Source organism: Ailuropoda melanoleuca, chromosome 3, assembly GCF_002007445.2.
Source record: "Ailuropoda melanoleuca isolate Jingjing chromosome 3, ASM200744v2, whole genome shotgun sequence".
Lineage (NCBI taxonomy): Eukaryota > Metazoa > Chordata > Mammalia > Carnivora > Ursidae > Ailuropoda > Ailuropoda melanoleuca.
This window is the reverse complement of record NC_048220.1, coordinates 64139793-64163111: the sequence shown is the minus strand read 5'-3', so window position 1 is coordinate 64163111 and position 23319 is coordinate 64139793. Positions and strand designations below refer to the sequence as shown.

Below are 23319 nucleotides of genomic sequence, written 5' to 3'. Positions count from 1 at the left end.
ATCAATATGGATCAGTTAATAAAGCAAATCAGAACCAAGCACATTTTTTTTAACATCAAATGATGTATACACTTAAACTTTTAAATATTTTATGCAGAAATAATTTGAAATGTCCTTTTTTTAAAGGGTTGCACATAGGTATGTTTCTGGTTCTCAGCAGTTCGAGTCTATTAGATTCCATTTCTGGTCTTTATAACTCATTTTGCTTTTCTGGCCTCTCAGCATCTATTTTGATGTTTCCTTATTTTATTTGATTGGTAGCTTTTCCTTTCTTATAAAAAACAGGGCAGCCATGCTTCTCTTGAACCTTGGTGGGTCAGTGCAACCTCTAATTACTTCAGTCTCCTCCCCTGCAAGAAAAGCTGTCAAAATGCAAGAACTCTCAAATGTCTTGCATCACACACACACACACACACACACACACACACACACACGGATTAAGAGGCTGGAACAAGTGGCAACAGCTGGCACGACAACTTCTAAAGACCCCGTCTGACTCAGTCTTGAAAGTCAGCCTCAAAATCAGAATTACCCCACCCACGCCAGGACTATCTCACTAACTAGCTGCACTTCATGACATACTACCTGCTACCGCCTTTCAGCAAAGATGTAATCATTACCATTAATATTTTGTAAGACCAACAAAGTATCCTTTGTACCTCAGGACAACTGTGTATCAGTTAAGGTACAAGGCCCATAAAGACGTGGCTCCCCTGTTCTTAGGTAAAGCACACCACATGATTATCAAACATGTTTCCAGTCTTTAGAATACTTATTAGAAAAGGTGACTGGACACAACAGCAAAAATCTGGAGGTTTGTTTTGTATTATTACTGACAACAGGCAAATCAGAACAGAGTTAATACGACCCCCGTGTTACCCAGCATTCAAAGCTACAACTGTAGCCACATTATAATAATTTTAGGCCCCAAAGCAGTGTGACAATTTGATGCATAATTTTCAACACATGTTTTATTAATCTATTCTTCCTGTGCTTCTTTTAAAATACTGGAAACTATAAAAAGATCTGCATGTCACTCCCCTGCCAGGAAAGAAAAAAGAAAAAAGAGAAGAGAAAAGAAAAGAAAAGACTAACAAACACGAAAAAAAAAAAAAAGCCAGAGCAACTGGAAATCTCAGTTTTGAGGAAACACATGGGATTGAAGCATCCGCCGTAACTCTGTAACCAACTGTCACATGTGACTCCCCTCCCCTGCACGCAATCCTGGATGTCACAGGCCGGGGCGAGGAGGCCGTGCTCGCAGGCAAGTGTGCGACCGCGGGGGCCGTGCGGGGCGGGGGAGCTGACGCCGCTGCCGGCGCGGGCAGGGGCTTCCAGGAAGCCGCGGGCTCGGCTGACTGAGCGGCCGCGGGTCGGGGCCGGGGCTGCGCCGCCCGGGCCGGCACGTAGCGCGCAGCGTGACTCAGCGCTGACTCACCGCGCCCGCTGCCAGTGGATTTCCCCGTCCCCGGCTCCCGCTCGCCTGTCCTCGCCGCCGCCGGCTCCGCGAGCCCTCTCCTGCACGCCAGACCCGGCCCGGCGCTTTCAGGCGAGCGGGGCCCACTTTACCGCCTTTGAATCCCGACCAAAGCGGGGAAGTGACTGGCTTTGTTTTCTCTGACTTTAAGAGCTCAATGGCCCACTAATCGAATTCTTTCATCAAAGGCTTGTTGGAACAAATCCCTACCACCGTCCTTCCACGGTGACTTATAGATGACCTCGGCTCAGTTTGCTTCTGTCGTCCTAGGCCTGCATCTTATTTTTATCCCACATTTTCTTAGGTTATCTTTTCAATATGTTTGGTAACTAGTCTTGGCACAAACCCACAAGTGCAGTGACGCAAATCAGGTTGGAACTTGGCATGATGTGCGGGCTTGAGTGACTTACTGTAAAAACCGGGGAAGGCTTCATAAAGACGTTATTATCTGCCATCTCGGTTGCTGACTAGATGCCCTGCTCATTTTCAGCCTGTCACTACCCTCTGAAAGACTGTTAAAAGGCAGATTCTTCATCAGTCATACTTCTTTCTCCCTCTCCACGATTCCACACGGAGAGCAATAGGACAGCACGATTTCTCCAACTGCCACGGACCACTGCACCGAGAGTGGCTGGGGGACTGTGGGGGGACTTGGTCACAGTGCAGGTTCTCAGACCCCGCTCCAAACCTCAGACGCAGAATGTCTCCTGGTAGGGCCTGGAAATCAATCGTAATGAGCAGCCCATCAGAGATGCCTATGTACCCTTAAGTTCAAAAACTACTAGCCAGAGGATGACGGTGTGAGACATCATTCTGTCAGGATGCTAGGGAACATCCTCACAATGGAGAACACCTTGTGCTAAACTTGATTTTGAATTTCTGATACCAGGTAACCCAATTTTTAGCCCATCAGAGATGCCTATGTACCCTTAAGTTCAAAAACTACTAGCCAGAGGATGACGGTGTGAGACATCATTCTGTCAGGATGCTAGGGAACATCCTCACAATGGAGAACACCTTGTGCTAAACTTGATTTTGAATTTCTGATACCAGGGTAACCCAATTTTTAAAACTGGCTAATTGTATTATCACGAAACATGTCTTGCCTAACTGTATATTAATACAGACATTTTCTTTTTCTTTCTAATTAGACATTCGGCTATAAAATAAAACGTAGTACCTATAGAGTAAATTTTATTTCAGACCTGTTATTTCCTAAACCTGACTTTGCATCAGAATCAGCCACAGAGCCTTTTAACACTAATTCCTGGACCAGACCTCACGCCTAAAGAAACACTACCTCTGAAGATGAAACCTAAGAACAGGCAATCTGAAAAGCTCTGCAAGTTAGTCTCTGGACCTTTGCAAATGACCACTCTTCCCAAGTACAAGAGAAGCTTCATCAACTTCAAGACAGTTGGCTTGTATTGTTCTATTACGGTACCCACTCATCTCTGTCTGTGCCATTTCCTTTTGAAACCACAACTGAAAAAATAAAATGAAAAGTGACCACATAAGATGCCAACTTAGTAAATTATTATATTGATAAATATATGTCTTTAGAAAGCAAATTTGAAATCTTTGAATATTTTTTGTTTGTTTTTTAAAGGGGAGCTATTAGGAGATTGGAAAGTAATCTGAGAGTCGATTTGGAAAATTTCCCTATTCTTCTGCCCTGGGATATTTTGTTTACTCATTTTCTTTTCATCTCACTGGGTAAGTTTCCCCCACTTTATCCCCATTAGCACTGTGGCAAAAAGCCTAGATCTGAGACATACCCGACAAGAGACCTCTCCTTGCTGACTCCTCTCCAAGTGTGGTCTTTGGACCAGCAGCATGGACATCACCTGGAAACTTGGAAGAAAGGCAGACTCTCAGGCGCCACCAGAACTACCATATCAGAATCAACGCTTGAGCAAGATCTCCAAGTGATCTGTGTGTATAATAAAACATTGGGAGTACTGGTTTGTAGTAATGGTAACAATCTGAGGCTGCCTGAATAAAAAAAGAGGAAACAGGTGGTGGGCGTGAATTAGTTTCCTGGGGCTGCCACAGCAGAGTACCCCAAACTGGGTGACTTAAAACAATAGAAATTTATTCTTCCACAGTTCCGGAGGCTAGTAGCCCAAAATCAGCAGGGACAGGTTCTATCTATGGCACTTCTGGAGAAGACAAAATTCTACCATGAAGTTAAAAGTAAGCCCTAAAATAAAGAAGAAAATAATTTAGCTAAAACTATAACCACACTGAGAGGCAAACTGAAAATATCTTAGGCAAGAAAATGAAGGGAATCCTTAAACATTAGGAAAAGATAAGAGTAGGACCAGAGCGGCTGCTCCAAGATAGTAATGTCTTTTTTAAAAAGCTCTTGACTGTTTCTAGTGGGCATCTGTTTCTGTTGGCCCAACATTCATTCTCCCTCTTTCCTCTAATAACAAAACTCTCAACGTCCTAACATTTCAGTGCAGGACCTCAACCAGTTTCCCTTCCCGCTTCCTCCCAAGGGTGAAACACATGACTCTTTAATTTCTGTCCTGCACATTAAATCTGGGTGAGTCCCAAAAATGCAGAGAGTGGCTGAAGCAGAGTCATTTGAGCCATCATGCTGGAAGACACTAACCAGATGTGTCAGTCTGTCCACTGAGAATACCACAGTAACCCTAGCTGCCGTCCTCCCAAGTCCCAGTTGTTTAACTTCTTTTGTTCTAAGAGCTACCCAGTGTCTTTCCAAATGTTTTTCATTTGGTTTAAAGTTTAACATTTTTATTGTTTATTTTTAACTTACTATTTTAGACTATTTCTTATTATTTTATTATAATTTATTGTGAATTATTTTAATGGGGCCAAGAGTTTGCCCCGGTTGGGGTCTATTGCTTACAACAAATGAGCCTAACTGTTAGGAAATTATTGATGGGGAGAACACATATTGCCCACAGCCACCCCGCTAAGACAACGTGACAGTAGTCTACATCCATGACAAATATGCCTCTTGAAATACAACAAAGATCTTTTCACGGTTTTGGTTTTTTTTTCCAATTGATTTTACCAGCTATCATTATTGCCTTGTATTTCAAGCTGAGTCATTCTTCCCTTCTGAACCACCCAAATTGCCAGGGGGCGCAAAAGAGAGAATCACTCTTGTTATGCTGCTAGTAGACACCAATAGTCTTTTTTATGTTGCCTCCAATTCCTCATTGTGGTTTTCATGATATTTGCAATATTAAGGAGATTAAAGAAAAGTACTCCAAAATTTCTAATTAGAGCTATTTTGCCAGGGGTCTAATTGGCAAAAAGAGAGTCCCTATTATGCCAGACTAAATGTGTTCTTTTCTTTTCAAGCAAAGATTAGCCTAAAGCCTTGATGCTGGCCAACACTAAACTGTGTGTCTTTTGAACTCCACTGATAAAATTTAATTTGATCAAGGTATATCAGCTTCTCAAAATCCATATTCCTTACTCTCCTCAATCTCACTCAACATTAATTTCCTTAATTTTATCTTCTGCCAATGGTTGCATGGTGGGTATGGTTTCATTTGGCTGGAGTAGGGAGCATATAAGGACGACTAAACCCAAAAAGTAGCTGTTTTGAAATTAAACTGAATCATGAATGTCACAGAGAGGACTTGTACTTAAATATCATTCTTCTTTTTTTAGATTTACTTATTTATTTGAAAGAGAGAGAGAGAGAGAGAGCAGGCCCGCCCAAGCAGACTCCTGGCTGAGCGTGGAGCCAGAAGGGGGGCTCCATCTCATGACCCTGAGATCATGACCTGAGCACAAATCAAGAGTCAGACGTTTAACCAACTGAGACACCCAGGAGCCCCTTAATGTAATTCCTTAATGTTTTTTAGAGAGCTTGCCCACATGAGCACGGGGAGGGGGTTGTGGGAAGGGGCAGAGAGAGAGGCAGATGAAGTCTAAAGCCGACTCCGTGCCGTGCGTGAGCCTTACTCAGGGCTCAGTCTTACGACCCTGAGGTCAGAACCTGAGCCAAAACCAAGAGTCCGGATGCTCAACTGACTGCACCACCCAGGTGCCCCTCTTCAATGGTTTTTGATCAAGGTAAAGAAGTGACATTTATCAACTGCATATTATATGCCTGGAACTACATTATCCACTGATTTCCTGCTTATGATAGGTGAAGATTTAGCTCTCTTAAATCCACCTAAAACATTTAAGCCTCAGATTTTTTTTTAAAATCAGTGACAGACAATATGAATATCTACTTTGTTAAAAGAGGATATATGATCCCTGCCATTGTCCTCACTTTCTTTCTGTATCTGTTAAATTCAGTCGTCTGAATGTTTCCCTTTTTACCTTACTGGGACTGATAACATTTTTATATATATATATATATATACACACACACACACACACACACACACACAAATATATATATTTGTCTAAAGGTTTAACACTGAAATAAAAAATAAAAAATAAACAACATTGGAATTACTAAGACTATATGAATATTCATGGCACAGAATGTAATACAGGTATGATTACATGTCTTTTTCTATATCCTTACTGTTTTTTAAAGCTTTTAATTGCCTTCCTCTTTTTTTTTTCATTATCTCCCAAAATTTCTTACAAATTTTTCAAACATACTGGTCAATGGAAACTTCTGGTCAATGGAAACTTCTTTTTCTAGGAGTTCTGGTCAATGGAAACTTCTTTTTCTAGGAGTTCTCCAGTCCCTGGTACCCCTCCAGCCTCTGAACTGATCACACTCTAACAGATATCACCGAGACTGCTTCCTCTCCAATACTAGGTGAGAGACTGTTTTCTAAATCTTTGTTCCTAACACACTCCCTCCACTCTCCAGTATCTTTCAAAGAGAGTACCTGGGAAATAAACGCACTAATTCTTATATTCCCAAAAATGTTTTTATTCTGCTTTTACATTTAATTGGTATTTAAGCTGGGTATAGAATTCTTGGTTGAAAATCACTTTCTTTCGAAAGCTTTGACAGCATTCCTCCATTGTCTTCTACCAGTATCGAAGATGAAAAATCAGATAAAAGCCTGAATCCCAGTCCTTTATTTCCTTTTCACTCACGTTGAATTTCTTCTATTCTAAGCTTTCTGTACTTTCACAGTGTTGCTCCTAGTTGTAGGCATGTTTTCATTTATTCTACTCAGCAGAAATTTTCCGTCTGAGAACTAAAAGCTTCCTTCAGCTCTCTAAATACTTCCTTTCTCCATTTTCTCTGAGCTCTCCTTCTGAAAATGCTATTAATTAGGTCTCGGATTTCTGTGACAACTATTTCTCTTATAGTTCTTCTTCTATCCNTTCTCCATTTTCTCTGAGCTCTCCTTCTGAAAATGCTATTAATTAGGTCTCGGATTTCTGTGACAACTATTTTTCTTATAGTTCTTCTATCTTGTTTTCTTGATTCTTTGCACTATATTTTGAGTTATTTCCTTAATTTTATCTTCTTATCCTTCTATTTATATTTTCATATTGGGAAGTATGTATTTAGTTTCCCAGGATTCTTACTTAGTGTCTGATTATTCTTTTATTATAACATCTTATCTGCTTGAATTTCTCTGATTAGGACTTTGTTTGTTTAAGAATTCTTTGTTCCCTGAATTATTTGTACTTCCTTATGTCATGCTTGTATGTATTTCCTGATACATTTATTTTATTTTGCAGGTTTTCTTCAAATGTCTAGGGATCTTGGTTGTGTTTTTATATTTAGAAAGAGGCATCAGAAAGGCATCAGTTAGGATACATAAGCTTCTGATCCTTAAATTCCAGAATATTTCTATTTTAGGGCATCAGCAAACCCACTGTGGTACTAGGCCACCATAGTTTCCCCCAGGCAGTGTTTTCAGTGCCTCTGGATGAACATCTTGTTTGTGTTTTTGTTTTGGATTGGGGCAGAAGCCTAATTATCAGCTGTTTTGAACTAGGGGGCCAGAAAGAGGGAAAGGGGAAACATGGTCCACTGTGGCCCAGTATTCTCTGGAGGACCTTTAACTTACCAGATGTCTTAGTTCCACTTCTCACATTACCCTTTCTTAATCTCTAAGTTTTTTGAGAACAGATGTTATCCAGGTACTGCAATTAGGCAGCTTTCTGCATTTTCCTAGGAAGTTGTCAAAAAATACAGATCCCTGGGGTGTGTGGGTGGCTCAGTCATTAAGCGTCTGCCTTCAGCTCAGGTCATGATCCCAGAGTCACCGAATTCAGTCCTGCATCAGGCTCTCTGCTTAGTGGGGAGTCTGCTTCTCCCTCTGACCCTCACTCTGCTTGTGCTCTCTCTCTCTCAAATAAATAAAATCTTTAAAAAAGAAATTATTTTTTTAAAAAAAGTACAGATCCCTGGATTCTACTTGGGGATCCTGATTCAGCACCTCCAGAATGGGCCTAGAGATCTATCTTTCTTTTTCTAATACCTTCCCTTGCTTATGTACTCAACCAGTTTGGTGCACCAAGTTACTTGGGGAAGAGGTAACTTTACAAGACAAAGCAAAGGTAGGAGCCTCATGACCTGGCAAATGCCTGGATATGGGGAGAAGGAAGAGGACAGAATCAACGCCAACTACCAGGTTTCAACCCTGAGTGACTCCAACAGTGATAGTGAAATTAGCATAAATAGGAAAGTGATAGGGAGTACTTCCTTCTTGATTTCTTCTTCCAGATACTATACTAAATGCCACCCCTATGAATATTACAAAAGAGCTCCTTATGTACAAAAATTACTAATAAGGATATTAGACTACGATAAAATAACGAATAAATAGATGTATAAATATATTCCCAGACTGGAGAACTAGTATTTATATGCACAAGCTAAACAATCTATCCACTTCTGACCAGTTATGAAGGTATTAAAAAATATGCACAGAGCATTCCAAAACTGAATGTGAGGGGGCGCCTGGGTGGCGCAGTCGTTAAGTGGCTGCCTTCGGCTCAGGGCGTGATCCCAGGGTCCTCGGATGGAGCCCCACATCAGGCTCCCGGCTCTGCTGCGAGCCTGCTTCTTCCTCTCCCACTCCCCGTGCTTGTGTTCCCTCTCTCACTGGCTGTCTCTCTGCCTCTTCAAATAAATGAATAAAATCTTAAAAAAAAAAAAAAAACAACTGAATGTGAGTTATGTACTAGAAGAGAATTCCTGGTTTTCCTTCAACGGAGTATCTTAATTTCTCAAATATAAAAGAGCAAAATTCAAATATACCTCTTATGCTTACTGTATCTGAACACAAAGTGCAAAAAAACACCTCACAACAGTATCTAGAACTCTTCATGAGGCTTATATTCTTACTAAAATACTGCTGTTCACACAGTTCAATTTCTATTAATAGTACAGCCTGATGACTCATTTTGTACATTTAGAGTCGAATGAGGATTTTTACATCTGCAATACCTGTGATGACTGACACCTTCTTCACATTAAAACACCTATTTTGGGGGGGAAATAGTTCTATGAAAATATTTTTTTTAAATTAAGGTATAATTTATATGCAGTAATTTTTAGTCTTTTTAGTGCAAAGTTCTATAGATGTTAACAAACACACAGTCATATAACCACAATCAAATAAAAGTAATTTCATCACTCCTCAAATTCGCCCCATACTCATTTGAAGTCAGATCCTAATTTGAAGTCAGATCCTAATCTCCCCCAAAGCTCTGGAAACGACTGATCTCTTTCCTATTTATTTTTCCCTCTCCAGATTGCCATATAAATGTTATCAGGGAGTATACAGCCTTTTGAATTGGGCTTCTTTCATTTAGTATAATGCATGCAAGATTCATCCATTTTCTTGCCATCTATCATGAGTTTGTTCCTTTTCATTGTTCATAATATTCTACTGTATGGATGTACCACAGTTAATTTATCCAAATATTGATATTTAACCATTTACCAATAATTTGGTTGAAGGGGCGCCTGGGTGGCACAGCGGTTAAGCGTCTGCCTTCGGCTCAGGGCGTGATCCCGGCGTTCTGGGATCAAGCCCCACATCAGGCTCCTCCGCTGTGAGCCTGCTTCTTCCTCTCCCACTCCCCCTGCTGTGTTCCCTCTCTCGCTGGCTGTGTCTATCTCTGTCAAATAAGTAAATAAAATCTTTTAAAAAATAAATAAATAAATAAAAATAATAATAATTTGGTTGAAGAAGATGGTTTCGTGACGATTAAATTATGCTATTTATCAAAAAGGGAAAAATTAGATAAATTCCCTTTTGCCTTCAATTCTTTAGTATTTGACTATATATTGGGTATAGCTATTTCAAAAACTGTATTTTTTATATAACTGAAAAAAGTAGATAATCGATTCTATCTTTAATTGTGGGTATACATTTGAAACAGGTGTTATAATTTGAAGGGTTTTGTTTACCTAGAATGGGAATAACAACATACACTATTATTATTGCTGAGAGCACCAGATGATGTTTTGCTTAAACTTCTGAAGGTAAATGCCATATGAAGGTGCTATCAACCCAGATCTCTAAAATGGTTCACTTCCCATTGCAACTCTGTTAATCTTTTAGCCCATGGAGGCAACAGGTGGGTTAGCAAATAGCTAATAGAAGGACAACTGCTGTCCTTCAGGATCAGTGCCAATGGAAAAAAGTGACCTGAAATACAGATCTCAGGCCTGACATGATGAAAATCTACTGCCACAGCTGTTGTCTCTCACAACTGTCACTCATCATGGATTTTTTTTACTGTTTTTTTTAACTGAAGTATAATTGACATACACCATTATATTAATTTCAAGGGTAAAGCATAATGATTCAATATTTGTACATATTGTAAAATGATCACTGCAATGTCTAGTTACCATCTGTCACCATAGTTAACTTGTTTATTTTTCTTATGAGAACTTTCTAGATCTATTCAGTAACTTTCAAATACTCAATACATTAGTGACTACAGTCAGAATGCTGTATATTACATCCCATGACTTATTAACCGGAAGTTGGTACCTCATGAAATGGTACCCATTTCACTCATACCCTTCCCAGTCTGTTCTCTGTATCTATGAAGTTTGTTTTGGTTTTATGGTTTTTTATGGTCACATATAAGTGAAATCATTTGGTACTGGTCTTTCTCTGATTTATTTCACTTGGCATGATACAGTCAAGGTCCATCCATATTGTCCCAAATGGCAAAATATCATTCTTTTTTTTATGACTGGGTAGTATTCCACTATATGTATGTATACCACATCCTCTTTATCCATTCATCCATTGACAGACACTTGGGTTGTTTCTACATATTGGCTATTGCAAATAATGCTACAATGAACACAGGGGTGCATATTTTATTGAATTGGTGTTTTTGTTTTCTTTGGATAAATACCCAGAAGCGGAATTACTTGATCATATGGTAGTTCTAGTTTTAGTATTTCAAGAAACCTCCATATTGTATTCCATAGCGACTGCAACAGTTTACATCCCCATAATCAAGAGTGCACAAGGGTTCCCTTTTCTCTACATCCTTGCCAACACTTGTATTTCTTGTCTTTTCAATAATAGCCATTCTGACAGGCGTTAATGTGTATCTCATTATGGCTCTGATTTGCATTTCTCTGATGATAAGTGATGTTGAGCATCTTTTCATATGCTTGTCAGCCATGTGTACGTCTTCTTTGGAAAAATGTCTACTCAGATCCTCTACCCATTTTTTAATCAGCCTGTTTGTTTTTTGGTAATTGAGTTCTTGGAGTTCTTTGTATACTTTGTCTTCTTCTAGAATTCTCACGGTTTCAGGTTTCTCATTTAAGTCTTTGATCTATTTTGAGTTAATTTTTGTGTATGGTATAAGTTAGTGATCCAGTTTTATTCTTTTGCATGTGGCTGTCCAGTTTTCCCAACACCACTTATTGAAGAAACTGTCCTTTCCCCATGGAACATTCTTGCCTCCTTTGTTATAAATTAATTGACCACATATGCATCGGTTTATTTTGGGGCTCTTTATTCTGTTCCATTGATTCATGTGTCTGCTTTTATGCCAATACCATGCTGTTTTGATTAGTACAGCTTTATAACATGATTTGAAATCAGGGTGCATGATGCCTCTTTGTTATTCTTGTCAAGACTGCTTTGGCTATTTGCAATCTTTTGTGTTTCTATACAAATTTTAGAATTTAGGATTTTTTGTTCTAGTTCTGTGAAAAATGTTCGTATTTTGATAGGGATTTGTTTAAACTGCAGATTGCTTTGAATAAGATGGACGTTTTAACAATATTAATTCTTCCAATCCATGAGCATGGAGTATGTTTCCATTTATTCGTCTTCTTTAACTTCTTTCCTCAACATCTTAGTACTCATTACACAGGTCTTTCACCTCCTTGGTTAAATTTATTCCTAGGTATTTTAATCCTTTTTAATGCAATTATAAGTGGGATTAATTTTTTAGTCTCTCTTTTTTTAAATTTATTTTTATTTAAATTCAATTAACATATAATGAATTATTGGTTTCAGAGGCAGAGGTCAATGATTCATCAATCTGATACCCCATGCTTATTATATCATGTGCCCCCCTTAATGTCCATCACCCAGTTACCCCATCCCCCAACTCTTCTCCCCTCCAGCAACCCTCAATTTGCTTCCTACACTTAAGAGTCTCTTATGGGGGACGCCTGGGTGGCTCAGTCGGTTAAGCATCCGCCTTCAACTCAGGTCATGACCCCAGAGTCCTGGGATCTTGTCCAGCATCAGGCTCCCTCTGCCTGCCACTCCTCCTGCTTATACACTCTCTCTCTCTCCCTCCCTCTCTGAGGAATAAATAAAATCTTAAAAAAAAAAAAGAAAGAAAGAAGAGAATATCTTATGATTTTTCTCCCTCTCTGATTTCATCTTTTTTCCCCCTCTCTTCCCCTATGATCCTGTGTTGTTTCTTAAATTCCAGATATCAGCAAAACTTCATGTCTCTGATAGCTTGTTAGTATATAAAAATGCAACAGGTTTTGTATATTGATTTCGTACCCTGAATTTTACTGAATTGATTTATTAGTTTTAACTAGAGTTTTGGTGGAGTCCAAAAGGTTTTCAATATATAAAATCGTGCCGTTCATGAATAGTGGCAGTTTTACATTCTCCTTTCCAATTTGGATTTATTTCTTTTGCTGATTAATTGTTCTGATTAGGACTTCCAGTACTATGTTGAATGAAACATAGTACACATCCTTGTCTTGTTCCTGATCTTAAAAGAAAAGCTTTTAGAGGCGCCTTGGTGGCTCAGTCAGTTAAGCTTCTGACTCTTGATTTCGGTTCAGGTCATGATCTTGGGGTCCTGGGATTGAGCCCCACATTGGGCTCCACAATGAGCACAGAGCCTGCTTGTCCTTCTCTCTCCCCCAACTTGTGCTCTCTCTCTAAAATAAATAAATAAAATCTTACAAAAAAAAAAAAAGAAAAAGAAAAAAAAGAAAAGCTTTTAGCCTTCCACTATTTAGCACAGTGTTAGCTGTGGTCTCCTCATATATGGCCTTTACTGTGTTGAGGTATGTTCCATCTATACCCACTGTGTGAAGTTTCTTCTTTAAATCTAAAAGTATGTTGAATTTTGTCAACTACTTTTTCTGCACCTCTTGAGATCATTTTTATTCCTTCACATTTTTAATGTGGTGTATCACAGTTACTGATTTGCAGATTGTGAACCATCCTAGCATCCCTGGAATAAATCACACTCGATTGTAGTGAATGAACCTTTTAATGTATTGTTGAATTCAGTTTGCTTGTATTTTGTTGAGGATTTTTTCACCCATGTTCATCAGGAACACTAGTCTGTAGTGTTTTTTTGTTTTTCGTTTTGTTTTGTTTTGTTTTTGTTTTTGTTTTTTGTAGTGTCTTTGACTGGTTTTGGCATGAGGGTAATGCTGGCCTTGTAAAATGATTTCAGAGGTGTTCCCTCCTCTTCAAGTTTTTGGAAGAGTCTGAGAAGAACTGGTATTAAAATCTCTGAATGTTTGGTGGAATTCATGAGTGAAGCTGTCTCCTCCTGGACATTTGTTTGTAGGGAGGTTTTTGATTACTGATTCAATCTTGTGGCTGTTTTGTAATTCTTCATTGTTTCTTTCTTCCCTTGTGCCTTGATGACTTTATGTAATATTATGCTCAGATTCCTTTTAGGTGTCTACTATAGGTTTTCTCTTAGTATCATGAGGCTCACATACAGGCTGTTTGTATAACTATCTATTTTAAGATGACAACAAGTCAAGTCTGAACACATTTTAAAACTCTGCATTTTTACTGCCCGCCCAATTTTATGTTTGATGTCACATTTTACATCTTTTTATTTCGTATATTCCTTAATTATTGTAGTTACAATTATTTTTACTATTTTCTTTTAACCTTCATACTAGTTTTATAAATGATTAATCTACTATCTTTTCTATATATTTACGTTTATCAGTAAGATTTTTACTTTCACATGGCTTCTTTTTGCAAATTAGTGCCCTTTCCTTTCAGCTTAAAGACTTCCCTTTAACATTTCTTGTTAGGCTGGGTTAGTGGTGATGAACTCCTTTAGCTTTTACTTATCTGGTTAACTATCTCTCCTTCAGTTCTGAATGATAACCTTGCTGGGTAAAGTACTCTTGGTTGGAATGTTTTCCTTTCAGCACCTGAATATATCATGCCACTCCCTTTGGGCCTAAAAAGTTTCTGCTGAGAAACTTGCTGACAGCCTTATGGGGAAGGAGAAGGTTCCCTTGTATATAACAAGATGTTTTTCTCTTGCTGCTTTTAATCACTCATCATGTTTTAATTTCATAGTTTGATTTAATCTTTTCTAAATACAGCAATAGATAAAAATACAGAACAAGATAACAAGAGTCCCCAGCAAAGGAGCCAGATTGGTACTAGCACCACCCCGCTTTCACCACCTCCCCAGCCCTTTGGGTTTTATTTTTTCATGATGATGGCATCTCTAGGATACTACTTTATGTTCCTGAAGGCCAGAGCTTCTGCACTAGCTGATAAGCTTAACAGAAATCACAGAGTTTTGATTTCACGGTGACTTCTTAACCTTTCTTATCATGCTAACCAGGATGCTTGTACCAGACATTTTGAGTTGTAACATATAGTGGAGTTGGTTCTAAAGAAAAACATCAGACTTTTCAATGGTGTGCCCTAAGATTTCACCCTTCTCTAAGATTTTTAATTTAAAAAAACTATTTTCAGCCACGGGTTACAATCTTTTTCTTATGAAGCCATCTTTTAAAAAATAAACCCTAGGGGCAGCTGGGTGGCTCAGTCCATTCAGTGTCCAACTCTTGGTTTCAGCTCAGGTCATGATCTCATGGCCATGGGATCAATCCCCACATCAGGCTTGGCACAGGGCCTACTTGATACTCTCTCCCTCTCCCTCTTCCTCTGCTCATGCTCTCTAAAATAAATAAATAAAATCTTTGAAAAAACCTATATTGAATTATAGCTTTACATATAATAAAATACACCCATTCTAAGTGTACAATCTGAACAAATGTATATACTCAGTGAGTATTCTAACACTGCAAGATATAGAGCACCCTCCCCCAACCAAAGCCTCCCTAACGCCCTTTTTAGACAGTTCTCGCTCTACTCCCAAACTCAGGCAGTTGATCCGCTATCATGATAGAGTAGTTTTACTTTTTCAAGAATATTCTGTGAACACTATGTATTCGTTTGGGGTCTGGCTTTTTAACCTAGTGTAAACCTTCTGAGGTTAATCGATGTTGTTGTATGTACCTGTAACTAGTTTTTTCTTTCCCCCTGAGCAGTATTCCATTTCATGGCTACAACACCATTTGTGGATCCATTTGCCTGTTTATGGACATTTGGAGAGTATCCATCTAGAGGCTGTTATGAGTAAAGCTGCCATGGATATTTGTGAGTAAGTTTTTGCACAGTATTCATTTCTCCTAGGAAAATACCTAAAAGGAAATGCCTGGGTTGTATGATGAAGTATGTGTTTAGCTTTTAAGAAACTACAAGCCACTGTCCAGAATGGTGGTATCATTTTGAACTCCCACTAGTGATACAGCTGACCCTTGAACAATGTAGGGGTTAAACGCCCCAACCCCCTGCAGTTGAAAATCTGAGTATAACTTTGACCCCCCTCCAAAGATTAACTACTACTATTAACAGCCTATGGTTGACCAGAATCCTCACCAGTAACATAAACAGACAACTAATACATATTTGATATGGATTATATACTGTATTCTTTTAATAAACTACAGAAAAGATTAAGAAAATCATAAGGAAGAGAAAATATATTAATAGAACTACAGTACACTCACCAAAAAAAAAAAAAATCCATGTATAAGTTGACTCACATAGTTCAAACCCATGTTGTTCAAGGGTCAACTGTATAATACATTCATTAAACATAAGTACTAGAGAAAAGTTAAAAAAAAAAAAAAGGCAAGTAGGTGTTATGTTGCTATTTACAGAAGACGGTAAGAAAAGGTTCCCTAGAAAAGAAGACATTCGAGCCAAAGACTGAAGGAAGTAAAGAAGAATGCCATGAAAATATCTGGGAGAACAACATTCGGAAGGCCAAAAGAACAGCACATGCAAAAGGGTATGTTTAAGGAATTTCAAAGAGGCCAAGTGATCTGCAACGGAGTGAGAAAGAGGGAAAACAGGAAAAGAGGTCAGAAAGGTAGGGAGCTCAGCTCACACAGGGCCTTACAGGCGAATGAACTTTGGAAAGAATGAAATGGGAAGCCACTGGAAGATTTTGAGCATTAAAGGAACACAATTTACCTTGTATTTTAGAAGGATCAGTTTGATGTGGTGAACAGACTATAAGAAGCAAGCATGAATGCAGGCAGACCAGTTACTATGTTATTATAATTGCCCAGATAGAATACGACTAGAATGGTCGCAATGAAGCTGGAGAAAAGTGGCAGAATTCTGGACATGTTCTAAAGGTAGGGCTGGCAATACTCCCAATGAGTGGGAAGAGTCTTGGTGAAAAAGGAGTCAAACCTAATTAGGTCAATCTAATTCCAAATCCATACTTCCTTTAAGTACAGGAAAAAGAAGAAAAAGGGAGGGGGAAAAATGTAGTTTGTGTGGTTAAAAACTGGCAAGAAACTAAGTTGAAATTCATGGTCACTGGCAAAGCCAAACCATTTTAATCACCCAAAATATCCTCAATCTAAATAGCTCAATGTGTCTGCCTGAAATAGATTTAATGTTATGGAAAAAATGTAATATATGGATTATAATGCCAATCTATGAATACTTTAGAATTTGGGGCATATAAAAATACTTCTCCCAAGGTTTGGAAAATAATCAAGTAAAACAAGGTTTGGAAAATAATAAAACAAGAATCACAGCAAAATAGGAGATGAACAACTATTAATCCTACTATTCCATAGGTTACAAGTTTTAAGTCCAGATAAATATATGGCCCCTTTGGGCCAAAACTAATGCACTGGGGACCAGGATCAGTCTGCTAATTCTAAGTCTGGCCCAGATAAACTCTCTGATCGATCGCTGACGCCTACTCAGGACTGCCAATCTTTTCTGCCTATTTTAATTAAAGACATCAAATACCAATACCTTTAATACCCAAGCTATACATCCTGAAACACCAACAGATGACTCTAAGATATCCTACAAGGTGTTAGTGATACTATAGGGTCCATCAAATGATAGCTCAACAAAGCATAAAGAACTTAGGAGAACCAATTTCTAAGAAAACTTGATGATCTTTATCAGCTATCCTAAAAATTTTGAAACATCTCATGCTGATATAAACTGTGTGGATTTCCTTTCTATGTATTTTTCAATAGCAAAATCTGTTCAAATATATGTGTGTGTTGCAGGTAGGGGGTTGGTTTCCAAATCCACAAAGAAAGAATATCTGTAAACACATTTAAACAACGCAGGTTTGGGACCTGTAATTTTTACATCTCTGATGCTGACCATCCGATAATTACATTTCCCCTAAAATAAAAAATAAAAATAAAAAAGAGAGGGCTACAGAATTTAACTCTACCAAAGCATTTGGGTTGTGTGGATTCTTTTATTACACTGTAAATATTTTGCATACGTCTGGAGCAAGCACCAGTAATTAGGCCATAATGGTAACTTGTCACTCTTCAACAAAACAGCTGTTGTGTATTTGGAAAGATTAAGAACTAGATTGTTCAGTAATTCTGGGAGCCTTGTTTACCAAGCTAAGATGGCTAGCAAGACTCTCAACTGTTTACTTAATATGATGTACTTGTTATTTTATTAAATATTAAATATGTAAGACTGCACAGTTTAAAATTTTATACAGAAAGCCTTTTACCTAATTTTGAGGAGAATTAAAGGAGAACTATTTCTAAGGCTGTAATTTTAATTTAATTCTTTATAGTGCCCAATAACGTGCCATATACAATTTGATGTGTGATCTTTTCTTTTTGTGATCAATCATGACCCATTACATCTATACACACACATATTTTAGTATTAAAATTTATTTTGTTGGTTATTCTCTGTAATTGTTTAGAAGGTAGTATTTCTGTTTTATAGACAAAGGTATAAATATTCAAGTATGCTGCACAAGGTAAAAATCACACGAGAATAGAATGAGGAGCAGAACATGATTAATTTTGTATTTACAGATCAGTGAGCCCCAAACATCTTTGTTTCTGGGCTTTTTTTCTAGTGAGATGTTTGCTGTGTTTCCTGATGGAGAGACTCCAAAGGCACATTTTATACTAATATAAGTTGAGAGCAGAATAAATTGTTAGTGAGAACGATCACTTCTCCCAAATAAAATCCAGGATTCAAAAACAAACATAACTGAGACTCATTTAATTCTGAAACATCAGGATAGACAGATAAACTGATAAAATCATAAACAAAATAAAGTTGGTTAGTGACTTTTCTGATTTTTGTGGTTCACTATGTATCATGTTCATTTTACTAACCAGCAGAAATGTAAATTACAGAACCCACTCATTGAAGTAACATACATTAACTGTACCCAGGTAGTAAATTTTAATGAAACCCATTTTAAATTGGAACAGATAAGCCCATTAGCAAACTGCTGTCAATTACTCAACCAGCAAGGGCACTGAACATCTATTTTATGTCCATCAGTGGTCTGGGTTGATGAAGAGATACGAGAGAGAAAATGAAATGTTCTTTGCTTTCAAAGAATTTATAATCTAGTTCTTAGTGACAATTTTGTTTCACGATGGTAGATAAAAGCTTTAGATATTCCTTGAAATCCTTCTTAAGAGAACCAAAATCTGTCAGATTCACATGATTTTTTTGTGAAATACCATGTAGATACTGAAAATATTTGCTGTAAACAGCATCCTTACTGTATTGTACTCAGGGAGTTAAGATTCCATACGCCCGTTGGAAACACCTCAGCGTGGAAGAAGCCTTGACCAACTAGAGGAGAGCTTTTTCACCCTCAGAAAAGAAAAATAATATTGGTTTTGCCTCCTGGTGCTGGCAAGGAACACACAAGATAATGAATATGCAAGTGCACGCCGAATATTTCCAGGCCATTTCTAAACAGATTTCCAAAGCATCAATGAGCCAAGCATTTAAATGAAGCAGTCCCGCATTGGGCTCCTTGCTCAGCGGGGAGCCTGCTTCTCCCTCTGGCCCCCCACCCCCACCCCATGCACCGTGGATGCGCGTGCTCTCTCTCCTTGACAAATAAATAAAATCTTCAAAAAAAACAAAGGTCAAAATACTTGTACTCCTGTTTGTTTCCTTTCTATAATCTCACCAAAATGAGAGAAAAGTGATTTAAAAGGAATTCATAAGAACAAAGAGGGCAGAACAGAAGTCAATACAAGAAAATTTTAGAAAGTAAAAAGCAGACACAGGAGTATCAACTACCTTTTAAAACTTTAGAAAGCAGCTGTGGGAAAAGTCAAGAAACTAATTTACATTTCAGATTTCCTGAAGCCTCCAAATTGTTGGCAAATGGTACTTTTGAACTGTGAGGCTATCAGCAGGAGAATGAGGGGAGAAGTGTTTATAGGGTGCAATTAGGCACCTCCCCTACTCTGTATGATGGATCTACTGTGCGGGTAGATGGATAATGGCAGGTTTATTCTAGAGGATCTCCGAAACTGGGGACACTAGACAAAAGCAAAGCTACGGGCGCATGCTAAAAACAGTGGAATTCAGTGAACTTTAACGTATGGAATCCTAAGAGCAGCTGTCTTGTCTTCCTGCATTTGGTTCCTGTAATGCCTGCTTCTAGCCTCCACCTCCTAGGCCTAGGAATGCTAAAGTCACCCCTGGGGAGTCTGGCCCAAGAACACCTAAAAATCCTGATATCAGGGTTCCTTCAATGAAACAGACCACCCAAATCACCAACCAAGGGCAAAGCCTTCAATGAACATACTATACCCACACCTAGAGGTAGCCAGAGCTTCCCATAGCTGTCTAATCCCCCCACTCTTAGAAAACCAAAGGTCACTGGGTATCTGAGGAGAGCCTCTCTGTGAAAGACAAAGATGGAAACAAGCAGACAAAAGCAACCCTGAAGAGATGAACACAGGGGCGGGGAGAAAAAATGGAAACACTCTCTCTGATATCCCAAAGAGACGAGACAGAATACATAGCCACAGCATGATTAGCTCCCATCTATCCAAAGAGAACAAAAAAAGAGCTCCTAAAAATTCAAAATACGAGAGTAGAAATTTTTTTAAAACAATAATAAAGGGCTGAAAGATAAGATAAATAGTTAAGTTGAGGGGTGCCTGGGTAGCTCAGTTGGTTAAGCACCTGACTCTCGGTTTTGGCTGGAGCAGCATCAGGCTCCACGCTCAGCATGGACTCTGCTTAAGATTCTCTTCCACTCCCTCAGCCTCTGCCCCCCCCTTCTGTGAGTGCATGCTCTCTCTCTAAAATAAGCACATTTTTTAAAAAAATAGTTGAGGAAATAGTTGAAAGTAGAGCAAAAAGACAATAAGAGGATAGCAAAACAGAAAAAGATTTAGAAATCAGAGGACTAGAGGAACAGTCCAGGAGGCCCCATATCTGAGTAAGTGTAGAAAGGGAGGTAAGAGGAAATGGAAAGAAGAAGATAGTCACACAAGTAAATCAAGAACATTTTGCATTGAAAGATATGAGTTTCTACCTTAGAAGGGGCTGCCAAGTGCCCGGAACAAAGACTTCTAAAGACTTCCGTGTTTTGGGGGAGGGGGGTGCCAGGAGGGAAGGGTCATTTCGGGCCATATTTCTGGATAATATTTTTATATGCTGCTTCTTGATTTTGCAGAATTAGGCGTTATCGACTGACTTCCTAACAGGGTAGATGGAGACGTAGTAGCGCTCACCATTACCCCTTCATATCTATCACTCTTCTCATCCTCACAGCCACCTCATGTAATTATATTGCAGTTTTGGTGAAATCGATATTCAATATTTACATTGTTGTGACAATGTAAAGCTATTCACAGCTGAGCCATGTAATCTAATCTTCTATAATTTTTTCTCTTTCCTGCATAACCGTTTGTTTTCCTTAATCTTTGTTTTTCTTTGCAAAATTGCAAAGTTCATCATTTGACCCATTACAGATAGAGAGATTCAGTCATTAAGAAACAGCCCCCTCCTCTGATCCGCCGCCCTTGCTTCTGAGTTACCCTCATTCTCAGGCGAGTCCTCCGAGCCAGCAGGCTCTAAGCGGCTCTAGCGCCAACCAGCAGTGTGGAGACACCTCAGCCGCTAAAGGGAATCTTCTTCTCAACAGCTCCAGTAAGGCAATCAATCTCTCCTCCAGAGGATGTGCACCCTTTCCATTCTCCTGAGTCACCACTCTAGCGAGGGGTGGAGTCAAGTTTTCGCTGAGCCTCCAGACTTGAGAATAAGGCAGAGAGTCCCCAGCAAACAAAGAAAACAGGCTGAGAAAAATCTTAATGCATTTTATATTTACATCTGTAATGACAGCATAGTTCCAATTCAAAAAGTCCTAGAATTTTACAGGCTAGAAAGAACAAGTGATGCCTCTGGGTTGAGGAAACATTATATAAACCAACTTTTCAAAGTTTAAGATTGTCCAAGGGATAAGAGCATTATGATTTTAGAGCTAATTCAGGGATTTTGTACTGATATTCCAAAAGCAGAAATGAATGTATTAATCAAAATTAAGACAAACTGAATTTATGGCATCTTTTAATATCAGAAGCATGTTTTATTTTTGTTTTTAAGCTGGCTCCATGCCCAGTGGGAGCCCAACGCAGGGCCTGAACTCATGACCCTGAGATCAAGACCTGGGGTGAGATCAAGAGTCGGACGCTTAACCAACTGAGCCACCCACGTGCCCCACAAACATGTTTTTATTCAGTTCAGTTGATCATTAAATGTTGGATTTAATATTATTTTGGGGAGTATTGTGACCTACACAACCTGTTAAGTGAGGCAACCAGTGACTGTATGAATTAGTATTTAGGCTACTCTACCACCGTGGGAGACCTTCAGCCAAACAATTCTGGTCTCTCTTTGTTCTTTTTCTTTTAGGGGCAGAGGGAGACAGGGAATCTTAAGCAGGATCCAGGCCCAGTGCATGGCCTGACCTGGGCTCACTCTCACGACCCTGAGCGCATGTCCCGAGCCAAAATCAAGAGTCAGACGCTCAACCGACTGAGCCACCCAGGTGCCCCACAAACAACTTTGGTTTCTAAGGAGGCAAGGCCGTCTTCATTTTCCCTTCTTGTTTGGTAACATGTATCTTTTAGCAAATTAAAAGTCCTTAGCTGTACATCAAATTTTTTGCACTATAATAGGATCAAGAGTGTTAACTGGGGGGAAAAAAAAAGTACCAGCAGAATTTCCAAAGTAATGAACAGGTGTTTGCTTTAGCAGCACAGACACCAAAACTGGAACAATACAGAGAAGATTAGCATGGCCCCTGCACAAGGATGACACATAAATTCATGAAATGTTCTCTGTATAAATAAAATATATATAAATAAAATGAATAGCTCCACAGTTCAGATACCCTCTTAGCTTTCCACCAATCTTCAGTGTTACCATATTTGTATTTGTTTGATGATTCTCTTATTAGTCTCTCTGCAGCGTGGCTACATTTATATCCAACCTTACAACTAAAAATGTTCACTATGCATTATTTACAGTGTAAAGAGGACTATGATGACCGCTTTTAGTTCATGACAATATGACATTGCCATTTGCAAATAATGATAGTANTATGACCTTGCCATTTGCAAATAATGATAATGACAACAGTTAACAGTAAGTCTCACAAAAGCCCTATTGACTTAGACACTATCATATTCCCAGTATACTGATGAGGACGCTGAAAAAGAAGACAGAAACCTACATAAGGCAATACTACTAGATGGTAAGAGCCCAGCTGGTCTGAACCCCTACACAAGGTAATAAACCATAAGACAGCATCGGTGGGGGTGTGATAGCCTGCCTACTTCGAGTAATGCCTGAAAAAGAAAGACACCAGGATGTATTTGGTACAGCATAGGTAACAAGCCAAGAGGTCTATAACTTGACAGAAAAGGTCACGTTGTGATGGCTTGTAGTGGAAGAGACGACTCCTTGAGACCATCTGCTCAGTACTAAGTATAAAAATGGTAAAGTAAGTTGGTAGGGATCAGAGCCTCCGTGGAGAACACTTCTTACAGATACGGAGGAAGACAATGTTCTACAGTATGCTGTCACTCATTCTCTTCTGCCACACCACCTTTCCTCCCAACCNCTCCGTGGAGAACACTTCTTACAGATACGGAGGAAGACAATGTTCTACAGTATGCTGTCACTCATTCTCTTCCGCCACACCACCTTTCCTCCCAACCTTTACTCTTTTTTTTTTTTTAAGATTTTATTTATTTATTCGACAGAGATAGAGACAGCCAGCGAGAGAGGGAACACAAGCAGGGGGAGTGGGAGAGGAAG

General features: G+C 38.9%; 1 long non-coding RNA gene and 1 other non-coding gene across 7 annotated transcripts in view; both read left to right on the top strand.

The window, feature by feature from the left end:
* LOC105240301 overlaps nt 1-23319 on the top strand; it is a 74642-nt gene that overhangs the window by 23140 nt on the left and 28183 nt on the right. For 3 of the 6 annotated variants that reach the window (XR_004624135.1, XR_004624133.1, XR_004624131.1), the window contains 5 exons: nt 1049-2366; nt 2629-6248; nt 15192-15304; nt 15867-15997; nt 18761-19492. This is a non-coding gene — a long non-coding RNA (uncharacterized LOC105240301). Of the gene's footprint in view, nt 1-1024; nt 2367-2628; nt 6249-15191; nt 15305-15866; nt 15998-18760; nt 19493-23319 lie in introns of those variants that run through there. The other 3 variants (XR_004624132.1, XR_002143972.2, XR_004624136.1) reach the window with 3 other exon arrangements.
* Nucleotides 22239-22345, top strand: LOC117801726. Its single transcript, XR_004624461.1, has one exon. It is a non-coding gene; the product is annotated as a U6 spliceosomal RNA (small nuclear RNA).